The sequence below is a fragment of the Schistocerca nitens genome, chromosome 2 (assembly GCF_023898315.1).
Source record: "Schistocerca nitens isolate TAMUIC-IGC-003100 chromosome 2, iqSchNite1.1, whole genome shotgun sequence".
Lineage (NCBI taxonomy): Eukaryota > Metazoa > Arthropoda > Insecta > Orthoptera > Acrididae > Schistocerca > Schistocerca nitens.
Window position 1 is genome coordinate 377,440,279 of NC_064615.1, and position 12,808 is coordinate 377,453,086.

The following is a 12,808-nucleotide window of genomic DNA, read 5'->3' on the forward strand; positions in this document are numbered from 1 at the left end:
TATTTAATGAAAGAAACATAATATAACCTTCTGTTATACATCATTACAAAGAGTATTTAAAAAGGTTTTTTTTCACTCAAAAACAAGTTCAGAGATGTTCAATATGGCCCCCTCCAGACACTCGAGCAATATCAACCCGATACTCCAACTCGTTCCACACTCTCTGTAGCATATCAGGCGTAACAGTTTGGATAGCTGCTTTTATTTCTCGTTTCAAATCATCAATGGTGGCTGGGAGAGGTGGCTGAAACACCATATCCTTAACATACCCCCACAAGAAAAAATCGCAGGGGGTAAGATCAGGGCTTCTTGGAGGCGTGCTACATTTTCATCACTCATTCTCGGCCGCCCAGAACTTTTCCCTTTGCACAAACACCCATCCTCTGTAAACCGTTTATACCAACGTTTAATACACCACCTATCAGAAGGTTTAACACCATACTTTGTTCGAAATGCACGCTGAACAACTGTCGTCGATTCACTTCTGCCGTACTCAATGACACAAAAAGCTTTCTGTTGAGCGGTCGCCATCTTAGCATCAACTGACGCTGACGCCTAGTCAACAGCGCCTCAAGCGAACAAATGTACAACTAAATGAAACTTTATAGCTTTCTTAATTCGCCGACAGATAGTGCTTAGCTCTGCCTTTTGTCGTTGCAGAGTTTTAAATTCCTAAAGTTGTGGTATTCTTTTTGAATCACCCTGTATAATGGTTCAGATGGCTCTGAGCACTATGGGACGTAACATCTGAGGTCATCAGTCCCCTAGAACTTAGAACTACTTAAACCTAACTAACCTAAGGACATCACACTCATCCATGCCCGAGGCAGGATTCGAACCTGCGACCGTAGTAGTCGCGCGGTTCCGGACTGAAGGGCCTAGAATCGCTTGGCCACCGCGGCCGGCTTTCATATATAGAGATTACATTTTACTATTCGTATTTGAAAAGTTCCCGCTCAGTCAGCACTAAAAACCGACCGCTTGGAGCGCTAGCATCGCTACAGCTGTCAAAAGGTTGCATTTGGCCACCCTACAGGGCTTCACGACTGTCTGTCGTTGACTATGTTGCTGCGGTGTACGGCAGCCCTTTTACACGGCGCGGAAAGCCAACAGCGCCTGCACCAGAAACCGACGCTGCTGCCCCCTCAGGCAAAGTGAAGGTACAATGCCCCAGTGGTGAAAGCTAGCAGAGACGACGAAACGCTATTGAATACGTGGGTCAATACACTCTGTCGGCCTGGTCGGAGGCTGTTATTTTCTAATATGAGATAAAACAGGATTGCGCATTTTATTTAAAAAATAGCCACTGTCACTATATACAGTGTTATCTGCCAGTCCAATTTCATTTGATTCCCTTAAGACGCAGCCCAATATCTAGACACAAAAGCAGCTATCTGAGTTTCATCACACAGCATTCTGTGTAACTCGGTTAAACAGTGCTCCGCCACCGCAGATTTCTCAGGTTGTAAGAATCACAAGTGGTGATGGTGATCGACACGTCTATCGTGAACGATGCGAACTGACTGGCCATTATACGTTTCGCCACAGTGGCAAGGAATTTTGTAAACACCGGACTTACACAAAACTACATCATCTTCAACCGAGCCAAAGGGAGCTATTGAGTGGGAGACGAAACATACTTCTGACAATATATTATTGGAATTTTCTGTCGTTGCTTGGCAGAACATGATGATAATATCAAAAAGAAAATGTTCTGCAAAATTATATTTATTTGGTCACGAACCGGCTTTCTGCTTCTTAGGCTATCTTCATGTGATAACTGAATGTCGTAGATACAGATAAAAATGATGTGCGACTTACAGAGATATTATTTGTACAGAAGATACAAAAGTGACATAGTGTCTACATAGAAATAATTACGTTAACCAAAAGGAATGGGGTAATCATAGATTTTATGTGAACATACAATAAATAATTGATGAGAAACAAGATGAATTTACAATCTGAATCAAAAATTTGAAATAAAAATTTAGTTTAAGGAAATTGAGTCTGGTCACTTAATATTACACCGATGTGACAACAGTCGTGATATACCTGCTAATACGGTGTAGGGCCTCCTTTTCCCGGCGTAATGCAGCAACTCGACGTACCATGGACTCAACAAGTCGTTTGAAGCCTCTTTTGAAATATTGAGCCACTGCTCTGTAGCCGTCCATAACTGCGAAGGTGTTACCGATGCATGATTTGGTCACGAACTCACCTCTCGATTATGTCCCATAAAAGTTCAATGGGATTCATGTCGGAGGCTCAGGGTGGGCAAATCAGTCGCTCGAACTGTCCAGAATGTTCTTCAAATCAATCTTGAACAATTATGGCACGTGACATCCATCGTTGTTTGGGAACATGACATCCGTGGATGGCTGCAAGTAGTGTCTAAGTAGCCTAAAAAGCGGAGGAGCCGGTCCATCACACGTAAACACAGTCGACAGCATTATGGAGCCACCACCAGCTTGCACAGTATCTTGTTGACAACTTGGGACCATTGCTTCGTGGTGTCTGCGCCACACTCCAACCCTACCATCAGCTATTACCAACTGAAATCGGGACTCATCTGACCAGGCCACTGTTTTCCAGTCGTCTGCGGTCAAACCGATATGGTCACGAGCCCACGGTAGGCGCTGTAGGCGATGTCTTGTTGTTAACAAAGGCACGCGCGTCGGTTGTCTGCTGCCATAGTCCATTAACGCCAGATTTCACCGCACTGTCCTAACGAATACGTTCATCGTAAGTCCCACGTTTCATTCCGCAGTTATTTCACGCATTGTTGCTTGTCTGTTAGCATTGACAGCTCTAAGCAAATGCCACTGCTCTCGGTGGTTAAGTGAAGGTCGTCGGCCACTTTTTGGCCCATGGTGAGTCGTAATGCCTGAATTGCGGTATGTCAGCATACTCTTGACACTGTGCATCTCAGGATATTGAATTCCATAACGATTTTTGAATTAGAATGTCCCATGCGTCTGTCGCCAACTACCCACTTCGCTTTCAAAGTCCATTAATTCACGTCGTGCGGCCATAACAACGTCGGAAACCTTTTGACATGAATCATCTGACTGCAAGTGACAGAATCGCCAACCATCAGCCATTTTATACCTAGCGTTGACGATAATACCGCCATCTGTGTACGTGCGTATCGGTGTAGCATGACTTTCGTTATCTCAGTGTAAGCTGGCATTCTGTGTCACGAGTTTGTTGATTTCCAGCATTTCCAGTAGAGTCATCTTTCTGTTTTCCTTAACATAATACAAAATCTCACATTGTATATCATATCAATAGTTTTCTGTTAAAATATGAACATCAAAAGACTGGATCTTCCTTCCTAAATCTTCAGCTTCTTCCATGTTCATATAGCCCAGGTACCACAGGTCTGTCTGACTGACCAATATACACTTTTTCACACTGCTTGCATGTGATTTTATACGCATCACTCTGTGCCAGCGGTTGCAGTTCGCCTTTAATAATGAATAAAAATTTTGATATTCCATTGAAATTATAAAATGCAGATATGTAGTTACGATACTTCAGTTTTTTTGCAAGATTGTCTAAGTTGATGCCAATACATGGGATTTTGCACCAGGCTTTGTAACTACTGACTGACTGCTGTTGACCAGCGTACAGAAGAGGTGACCATAATACTTGTTCTGAGCTTTAATGCTTCTTTTGGACAAAGGTCATTGCGTTATCAAAGCGAAGCAGTTCCTTGATGGTTCGGACTTTCAACATCAACTCCGACTGCACCTTTCAATAAACAGATAAAAAGTGCCATTAATACATGTAAAATATTCTATCTAAAACCAACTGCAGTACGCTATTTAATATAAATCCTGTGACTCTTGGCCTGTAGTTACGGCTTACGCGAATTACATAAAGATGGCGTTCCAATACCCCCAGTAGTCTCATCCTTTTCTGCTCCTTTTTGCCTACTAGCGAAAGAGCTAGGTTATGTCTCTAAAAAGGAAACCAATGTTAAACCTGTTTGCTATCCAAAATTCTATCTCTCTTGTCGATAAAATTAAAGACATGCAAAAACTACTATCATTCGACATCACTAGCTCATTTATAAATGTATCTACTGATGAATGTATAAACGTATTAACAGATACTTTGCATAAATTCAAAGTAACTCCTGTAGATCTGCACTACGTGATCGATGCTGTTCAGATGTGTGTAAAACAGAATTACCTCCAGTTCGGAAACAAGAATTATAGTGATCCTTACGGTCTAGCTATGGGTTCGCCTCTTAGTCCTGTACTATCTCAAATTTTCATGCACTGTTTTGAACAAATTTTATTACAGAAAGAGTCGCTGAATTGCGAAATTAAGTACTGGTTGAGATATACGGATGATGTGCTGTGTTTGTGGATCTTAACCACTGGACGATCATACACTACGTTGAAACTCGCAGCATAAGAAAATTCAGTTTAGCTGGAGCTGGGAGGCTCTCCCATAAATTTATTGGATCTTAATATAGATAATACAGAAGAAGACAGTCATTTAGCATTTACAGAAATGACACTGCTACAGATACAGTAATCCCTGCAAGCTTCCAGCAACCACACAACCACTAAACATGCAACTTTCCATTCGATTGTGCGTCGTTTCATATTCGTTCTATTACCTGAGGGAGTCTTTCAAACAGAAATATAGATCATCAAACAAATCGCTTCTAGCAATGGCTGTAGTTCTCTTCTGATTGATGACTCACTACGAAAAACGAAAATACGTAAAATTACACCACTTCTGTACGCTGTCCAACAGCAATCAATCAATAGTTACAAATCCTGGTGCAAAATCCCATATAGTGGCAAAAATGCTGAAGTCTCGCAACTACAGACCTTCGGTTTGTAATACCAATATTTTATTGAATAATAAAGACAAGTTGCAACCCTAGGCACAGAATGGTGTGCATAAAATCACATTCAAGCAGTGTGAAAAACTATATATTGGCCAGTGAGGTAGAGCTGTGATAGTTAAGGAATCTGAACAAAGAAGAATCTGGTGATTAAGGAAGAAAGAGCCAACTTTTTGATGATCATCTTAAAAAAAAGACATTCCAATTATGCATAATATGAAGTTTTACATTCTAACCAGAAAAGTAGAAAGAAAATCCTACAGAAAATACTGGAAATCAACAGACACAGGACACAGAATGCCAGCCATCTTAGTATTAAGTGATCAGACCAATTTCCTTTCTCCCTGTGTTAAATTAAGTTTTCATTTCAAATACTAAACTGAAACCATAAATTTATTTTATGTGTTATCAATTGTTGAATGTGTCTCACCATAAAGTCTTTGTATCCCACCTTTTTAGTTAATGTAATTATTTTTATATGACCAAAATGTTATGTTTTCCTATGTAAACACTCTTTTTGTAGTTTCTGTACTAACAATACCTGTGTAAGTCGCACATCATGTTTATACGTATTTGCGACCTTCAGTTGTGACATGAAGATGGAAGAACATTAAGAAGTGTTTTTTGTGTAGTATTCTTTTCCAAATCCTTATCTATAAAGATTCGCTCCCAGTATATGGCAGGAAAGGAACCTATTCAGATACCTCTTCTGCTGCTTCCAGCAAAAGAGCAAACTATAAAACACGACGGACTGTATTTGTCAGTGTAGCTGTTCCGCTTGAATGCGAGATTAAAGTGGTTTAGCTCTTGTGTCAAGCATTATGTGTCTGAGATGGCGTAAACCGTCCTTGCCAACGTCCTCAGGACCTTTGTGCGTTGGTATGGTGGATGACAACTCACTGCTTGTAGAAATTGGTCCGCATGTTTTGGTTTTGCGTAAACTCTGTGTCCCAGAGTCCCGTCATCCTCGACAAATATATCCAGAAAATGACGTTTTCCATCCATTTCGATATCCAACGTGAACCTGAGGCTAGGGTGAAGGCAGTTAACTCACCAGAAAACGATTATGAGCGTCTAGTCCATGTCGCCACACCATAAACGCATCGTCCACGTACATAAAAAGAGGTACGCCGTTCTCGGTAGTCATCAGCTGCGGCGAGATTTAGCAAACAGCGTTCTTACCCGAAAATGGCGGCTAGATAGACGGCTGAAATATCGTGTCAAGATGACTGTGTGATCCGGATGCAGGTCCTACAGAAAATATTACCGGTTAATGCGCCGGGCAGTATAAGTAGTCGTCACAAATCTAATATACTCTAAGAGAAACAGAGGGGAAAAAAACAACGCACCAGGAAGAAATTTGACGATAATCGGTAGATGTGACGAATATGTAGAGACAAACAAATGATTACAATTTCAGAAAAATTGTGTGATTTATTCAAGAGAAAGATCTTCACAAACTGAGGAAGTCAATAACGCGTTGGTCCACCTCTGGCCCTTATGCAAGTAGTTATGCGGCTTGATATCGATTGATACAATTGTTGGGTGTCCACTTGAGGCAAAACTGTGGATAATTCTGTCTATCTGGTGCGTTAGATCGTCAAAATGCTGAACTGTTGGAGGGCTCCGCCCATAATACTCCAATCGTTCTCAAGTGTGGAGAGATCCGGGAACGTTGCTGATCAAGGTAGGATTTGGCAAGCGCGAAGATAAGCAGTGGAAACTCTCGCCGTGTGTAGGCGGGCATTATCTTGCTGAAATGTAAGCCCCGGGTGGCTTGCCAGGAAAGGCCACCAAAACGGGGCTTAGAATGTCGCCGACAGACCGTTATGCTGTAAGGACGCCACGGATACAACCGAAAGTGACCTGCAACGAAAATAAATGCCACCACAGACCATCAATCATGTTTTCAGGCCGACAGTTAGGGGGCGATAGGTTGGTATCCCACAGCATTCGAGAGCGTCCCTGGACAGGTCTTCGCTGGCCATCGGGGCTCAGTTCGAAGCGTGACTCATCACTGAAGACAGGTCCGGTCCAGTCAATGAGACTCTTATATTTTAGACCTTGTAGCTAAAAATAGGCCGGATCTTATCGAAAATGTCAATACAGAAATGGGGATTAGTAATCATGATGTCATTATGGCAACAAGGGTTACGAAACTTAATAAATCAGTCAAAAAGGCTAGGAGATTGTTTCTGCTGGATAGAGCGTAAGCAATTGTTAGCATCTCGTTTCGAGAGTGAAGTGGCATCACTTAGTTCCAGTAATATGGACTTAGAGGGATAATGGGCAAGCAGACTGTAAATCGTGGTCTAGTGAGTTATGTGCCTACTAAGTAGATAAAGGAAGAAAAGGATCCACCATGCTTTAATAACAAAATATGGAAGATGCTAAAGAAGCAGAGACTGCTGCACTCTCGGTCCAAGTCCGCAGCTCGTCGTCTCAAGGTCGCGTTCCCGCTTCCCCAGCACGGGATCCCGGGTTCGGTTCCGGGCGGGGTCAGGGATTTTCGCCGGCCTCGAGATGACTGTGTGTTTGTGTTGTCCTCATCATTCATGAAATTGGCGGGACTGGACTGAGCAAAGGTCGGGAATTTGTACGGGCTCTGCTAACGGCGCATCATCACCATCTCTCGGTTCAAAAGGTGGTAAGTTCCTATGGGACCAAACTACTGAGGTCATCGTCCCTAGGCTTACATACTATTTAATCTAACTTAAGCTACCTTACGCTAGGGACTACACACACACACACACACACACACACACACACACAAACAAACACAAACAAACAAACACACACACACACACACACACACACACACACACACACACACACACACTTGCACGAGGGAGGACTCGAACCCCCGACGGGGAGAGCCGCGCGAACCGTGGCAAGACGCCTACGACCACGCGAACTGTGGCAGGAAGCCTTTCGACCGCGCGGCTACCCAGCGCGGCGGTTCAAAATGGAATGCACCAATGCCGACAAGCAAAGGTTAGTACCGATTTGTGCGTTTGTGAAGAGATCTATGAGCAAAGTATACAACAACTATCACCGCGATACCTTATCAACAGATCTACATCTACATCCATACTCCACAAGCCACCTGACGGTGTGTGGCGGAGAGTAATTTGAGTACCTGTATCGGTTCTCCCTTCTATTCCAGTCTCATATTGTTCGTTGAAAGAAAGATTGTCGGTATGCCTCTGTGTGGGTTCTAATCTCTCTGATTTTATCCTCATGGTGTCTTCGCGGGACATACGTAAGAGGGAGCAATATACTGCTTGGCTCCACGATGAAGGTATGTTCTCGAAACTTTAACAAAAGCCCGTACCGAACTATTAAGCGTCTCTCTTGCAAAGTCTTCCACTGGAGTTTATCTATCGTCTCCGTAACGCTTTCGCGATTACTAAATGATCTTGTAACGAAGCGCGCTGCTCTCTATTGGATCTTCTCTATCTCTTCTATCAACCCTACCTGGTACGGATGCCACACCGGTGAACAGTATTCAAGCAGTGGGCGAACAAGTGTACTGTAACCTACTTCCTTTGTTTTTGGACTGCATTTCCTTAGGATTCTTTCAATGAATCTCAGTATGGCATCTGCTTTACCGATGATCAACTTTATATGATCATTCCATTTTAAATCACTCCTAATGCCTACTCCCAGGTAATTTATGGAATTAACTGCTTCCAGTTGCTGATCTGCTAAATTGTAGCTAAATGATAAAGGATCTTTCTTTCTATTTATTCGCAGCACATTACACTCGTATACATTGAAATTCAATTGCCACTCCCTGCACCATGCGTCAATTATTTGCAGATCCTCCTGGCAGAGAACCCGAGCAAATTCGGTTCTATGTAAAATCGCTAATCGGTTCTGAGGCTTACATTCAGTCCCTTATTGACCAGTCTGATGTGGCAGTTGAAGATAGCAAAACGGAAGCCGAAGTTTTAAATTTCGCTTTCAAGAAATCGTTCAGGTAGGAGACTCGTACAAAAATAGCGTTATTTGACCATCCGACGGACTCCCGCATGGACGACATTGTAATAAGGATACCTGGCGTACAGAAAAAATAGAAAGATTTGAAAGCAAATAAGTAACCAATTTGTCTTTACAAAGAGTACACTGTGGCATAGGCCCCTTACCTAGCATGCATTTATCGCGAATCTTTCGCCCAGCACAAAGTACAAGGTACCGGAAAAAAAGCAGAGGTGGGTCCTGTATATAGGAAGGGTAAAAGAACGGACCCGCAAAATTACAGACCAATATCATTAACTTCGGCTTGCTGCAGACTCCTTGAACATATTCTCAGTTAGAATATAACAAATTTTCTTGAGACTGAGAAGGTTATGTCCATGGGTCAGCATAGTTTTAGAAAGGATCGCTCGTGCGAATCTCAGTTTGCCCTTTTCTCACAAAATGTTCTGCGAACAATGGATGTAGGCACCAGGCAGATTCCATATTTCTAGATATCCGGAAAGCACTTGACATGGTGCCCCAATGCAGGCTGTTAACGAAGGTACGAGCATATGGAATATCTTCACAGTTACGTGAGTGGCTGGAAGATTTGTTAAGTAATAGTACTCTGTACGTCGTCCTCGATGGCAAGTGTTCATCGGAGGTAAGGATATCGTTAGTAGTGCCCCCAGAGAAGTCTGACAGGACCGCTGTTGTTTTCCATATACATAAATGATTTGGCGGACGGGGTGGGCAGCAATCTGTGGTCGTTTGCTGACGATGCTGTGCTGTACAGTATGATGTCGAGGTTGACTGACTATGGGAAGGTACAATACGACTTAGACAAAATTTCCAGTTGGCGTGGTGAATGGCAGCTAGCACTAAATGTGGGAAAATATAAATTAATGCGGATTAGTAGGAAAAACAAACCTGCAATGTTCAGATACAGTATTAGTAGTGTCCTAATTGACACAGTCACGTCGTTTACACATCCGGGCGAAACGTTGCAAAACGGTATGAAATGGAACGAGCATGTGAGGACTGTGGTAGGGAATACGAACGGTCGATTTCGGCTTATTGGGAGAATTTTGGGAAAGTGTGGTTCATTGGTAAAGAAGACTGCATATAGGACGCTGGTGCGACCTGTTCCTGGATACTTCTAGAGTGTTTGGGATCCAAACCAGGTCGGATTGAAGGAGGACATCGAAACAATTGGCAGGCGGGCTGCTAGATTTGTTACCTTCGAAAAACACGTACGTGTTACAGACATTCTTCAGGGTCACAAATGGGAATTCCTGGAGGGAGGGTGACGTTCTTTTAGAGGAACTCCATTGAGAACATGTAGAGAAGCGGCAGTTGAAACTGTTTGCCAAATGTTTCTACTGCCGCCAACATACACTCCTGGAAATGGAAAAAAGAACACATTGACACCGGTGTGTCAGACCCACCATACTTGCTCCGGACACTGCGAGAGGGCTGTACAAGCAATGATCACACGCACGGCACAGCGGACACACCAGGAACCGCGGTGTTGGCCGTCGAATGGCGCTAGCTGCGCAGCATTTGTGCACCGCCGCCGTGAGTGTCAGCCAGTTTGCCGTGGCATACGGAGCTCCATCGCAGTATTTAACACTGGTAGCATGCCGCGACAGCGTGGACGTTAACCGTATGTGCAGTTGACGGACTTTGAGCGAGGGCGTATAGTGGGCATGCGGGAGGCCGGGTGGACGTACCGCCGAATTGCTCAACACGTGGGGCGTGAGGTCTCCACAGTACATCGATGTTGTCGCCAGTGGTCGGCGGAAGGTGCACGTGCCCGTCGACCTGGGACCGGGCCGCAGCGACGCACGGATGCACGCCAAGACCGTAGGATCCTACGCAGTGCCGTAGGGGACCGCACCGCCACTTCCCAGCAAATTAGGGACACTGTTGCTCCTGGGGTATCGGCGAGGACCATTCCCAACCGTCTCCATGAAGCTGGGCTACGGTCCCGCACACCGTTAGGCCGTCTTCCGCTCACGCCCCAACATCGTGCAGCCCGCCTCCAGTGGTGTCGCGACAGGCGTGAATGGAGGGACGAATGGAGACGTGTCGTCTTCAGCGATGAGAGTCGCTTCCGCCTTGGTGCCAATGATGGTCGTATGCGTGTTTGGCGCCGTGCAGGTGAGCGCCACAATCAGGACTGCATACGACCGAGGCACACAGGGCCAACACCCGGCATCATGGTGTGGGGAGCGATCTCCTACACTGGCCGTACACCACTGGTGATCGTCGAGGGGACACTGAATAGTGCACGGTACATCCAAACCGTCATCGAACCCATCGTTCTACCATTCCTACACCGGCAAGGGAACTTGCTGTTCCAACAGGACAATGCACGTCCGCATGTATCCCGTGCCACCCAACGTGCTCTAGAAGGTGTAAGTCAACTACCCTGGCCAGCAAGATCTCCGGATCTGTCCCCCATTGAGCATGTTTGGGACTGGATGAAGCGTCGTCTCACGCGGTCTGCACGTCCGGCACGAACGCTGGTCCAACTGAGGCGCCAGGTGGAAATGGCATGGCAAGCCGTTCCACAGGACTACATCCAGCATCTCTACGATCGTCTCCATGGGAGAATATCAGCCTGCATTGCTGCGAAAGGTGGATATACACTGTACTAGTGCCGACATTGTGCATGCTCTGTTGCCTGTGTCTATGTGCCTGTGGTTCTGTCAGTGTGATCATGTGATGTATCTGACCCCAGGAATGTGTCAATAAAGTTTCCCCTTCCTGGGACAATGAATTCACGGTGTTCTTATTTCAATTTCCAGGAGTGTACATTGAGCGCAAGGGCCACGAATATAAGATACGAGAAATTAGGGCTCATACTGAGGTATATAGTTAGTCGTTTTTCCCTCGCTCTATTTGCAAGTAGGACAGGAAAGGAAATAACTTGTAGTGGTAGAGGGTACTCTCCACCACGCACCGTACGGTGGCTTACGGAGTATCAATGTAGATGTGATATGTGATGTAGACTGATTTGCTCAGTTTGTGAAGCTCTTTCTCCTAAGTAAATCATTCAGTTTTTCTGAAATTATAATAATTTGTTTTTCTGTACATGTACGTCAAATTTACCGATTCCCGACCCATTCGGATAATTCTTTCGTGGTGTGTAGTTTCTTATTTCTTCTTAGAGAGTTTATATGGTACGATAAAAGTACCCACCACTGCACACTTAAGTGTTTGGCAGTCCACAGATGTTTATGTAAAGTCGATTCGGCGACTGCTTGCTACTGTCTCCTATGGAGGAGGATAGTCTGTGGCTATGAACGTCCCGTGACAAACTAAAAGCTCTTCCAATCTAGGACTCGGTCGACGGCCTTGCCGCAGTGGAAACACCGGTTCCCGTCAGATCACCGAAGTTAAGCGCTGTCGGGGGTGGCCGGCACTTGGATGGGTGACCGTCCGGGCCGCCATGCGCTGTTGCCATTTTTCGGGGTGCACTCAGCCTCGTGATGCCGATTGAGGAACTACTCGACCGAATAGTAGCGGTTTCGGTCAAGAATACCATCTTAACGACCGGGAGAGCGGTGTGCTGACCCCACGCCCCTCCTATCCACATCCTCCACTGTGGATCACACGGCGGTCGGATGGTCCCGGTAGGCCACTCGTGGCCTGAAGACGGAGTGAGTGAGTGCTGTCACAAAGTTTACAATACAGATTGCATCGTTCAGCACTTTATTGACCTCTGGCTACACTAATTTACAAACCAATGCCTTCCTGTGTATTACGCAGTTTGTGAATTTTATAGGAGGAGAAACAGCACACACATTTGCGATGAGCCCCTTTTTAGTTCCATAAATGCTGCTATCCCATCGGTACATATACGAACAGTGCATTGTTGTCAACAAAAAAAGGAATTCACAAGAAATAAAATATTTTCGCCTGTAGTTCTGCCTTTCAGAAATTTGAAAATAGATTGCCCACGTGCATTTC

General features: G+C 44.7%; 1 pseudogene; it reads left to right on the forward strand.

Annotated features, from left to right (window-relative positions):
* The first annotated feature begins 12,183 nt into the window (after window positions 1-12,183).
* On the forward strand, window positions 12,184-12,301 carry LOC126237894 (5S ribosomal RNA; annotated as a pseudogene).
* The last annotated feature ends 507 nt before the right edge of the window (window positions 12,302-12,808 follow it).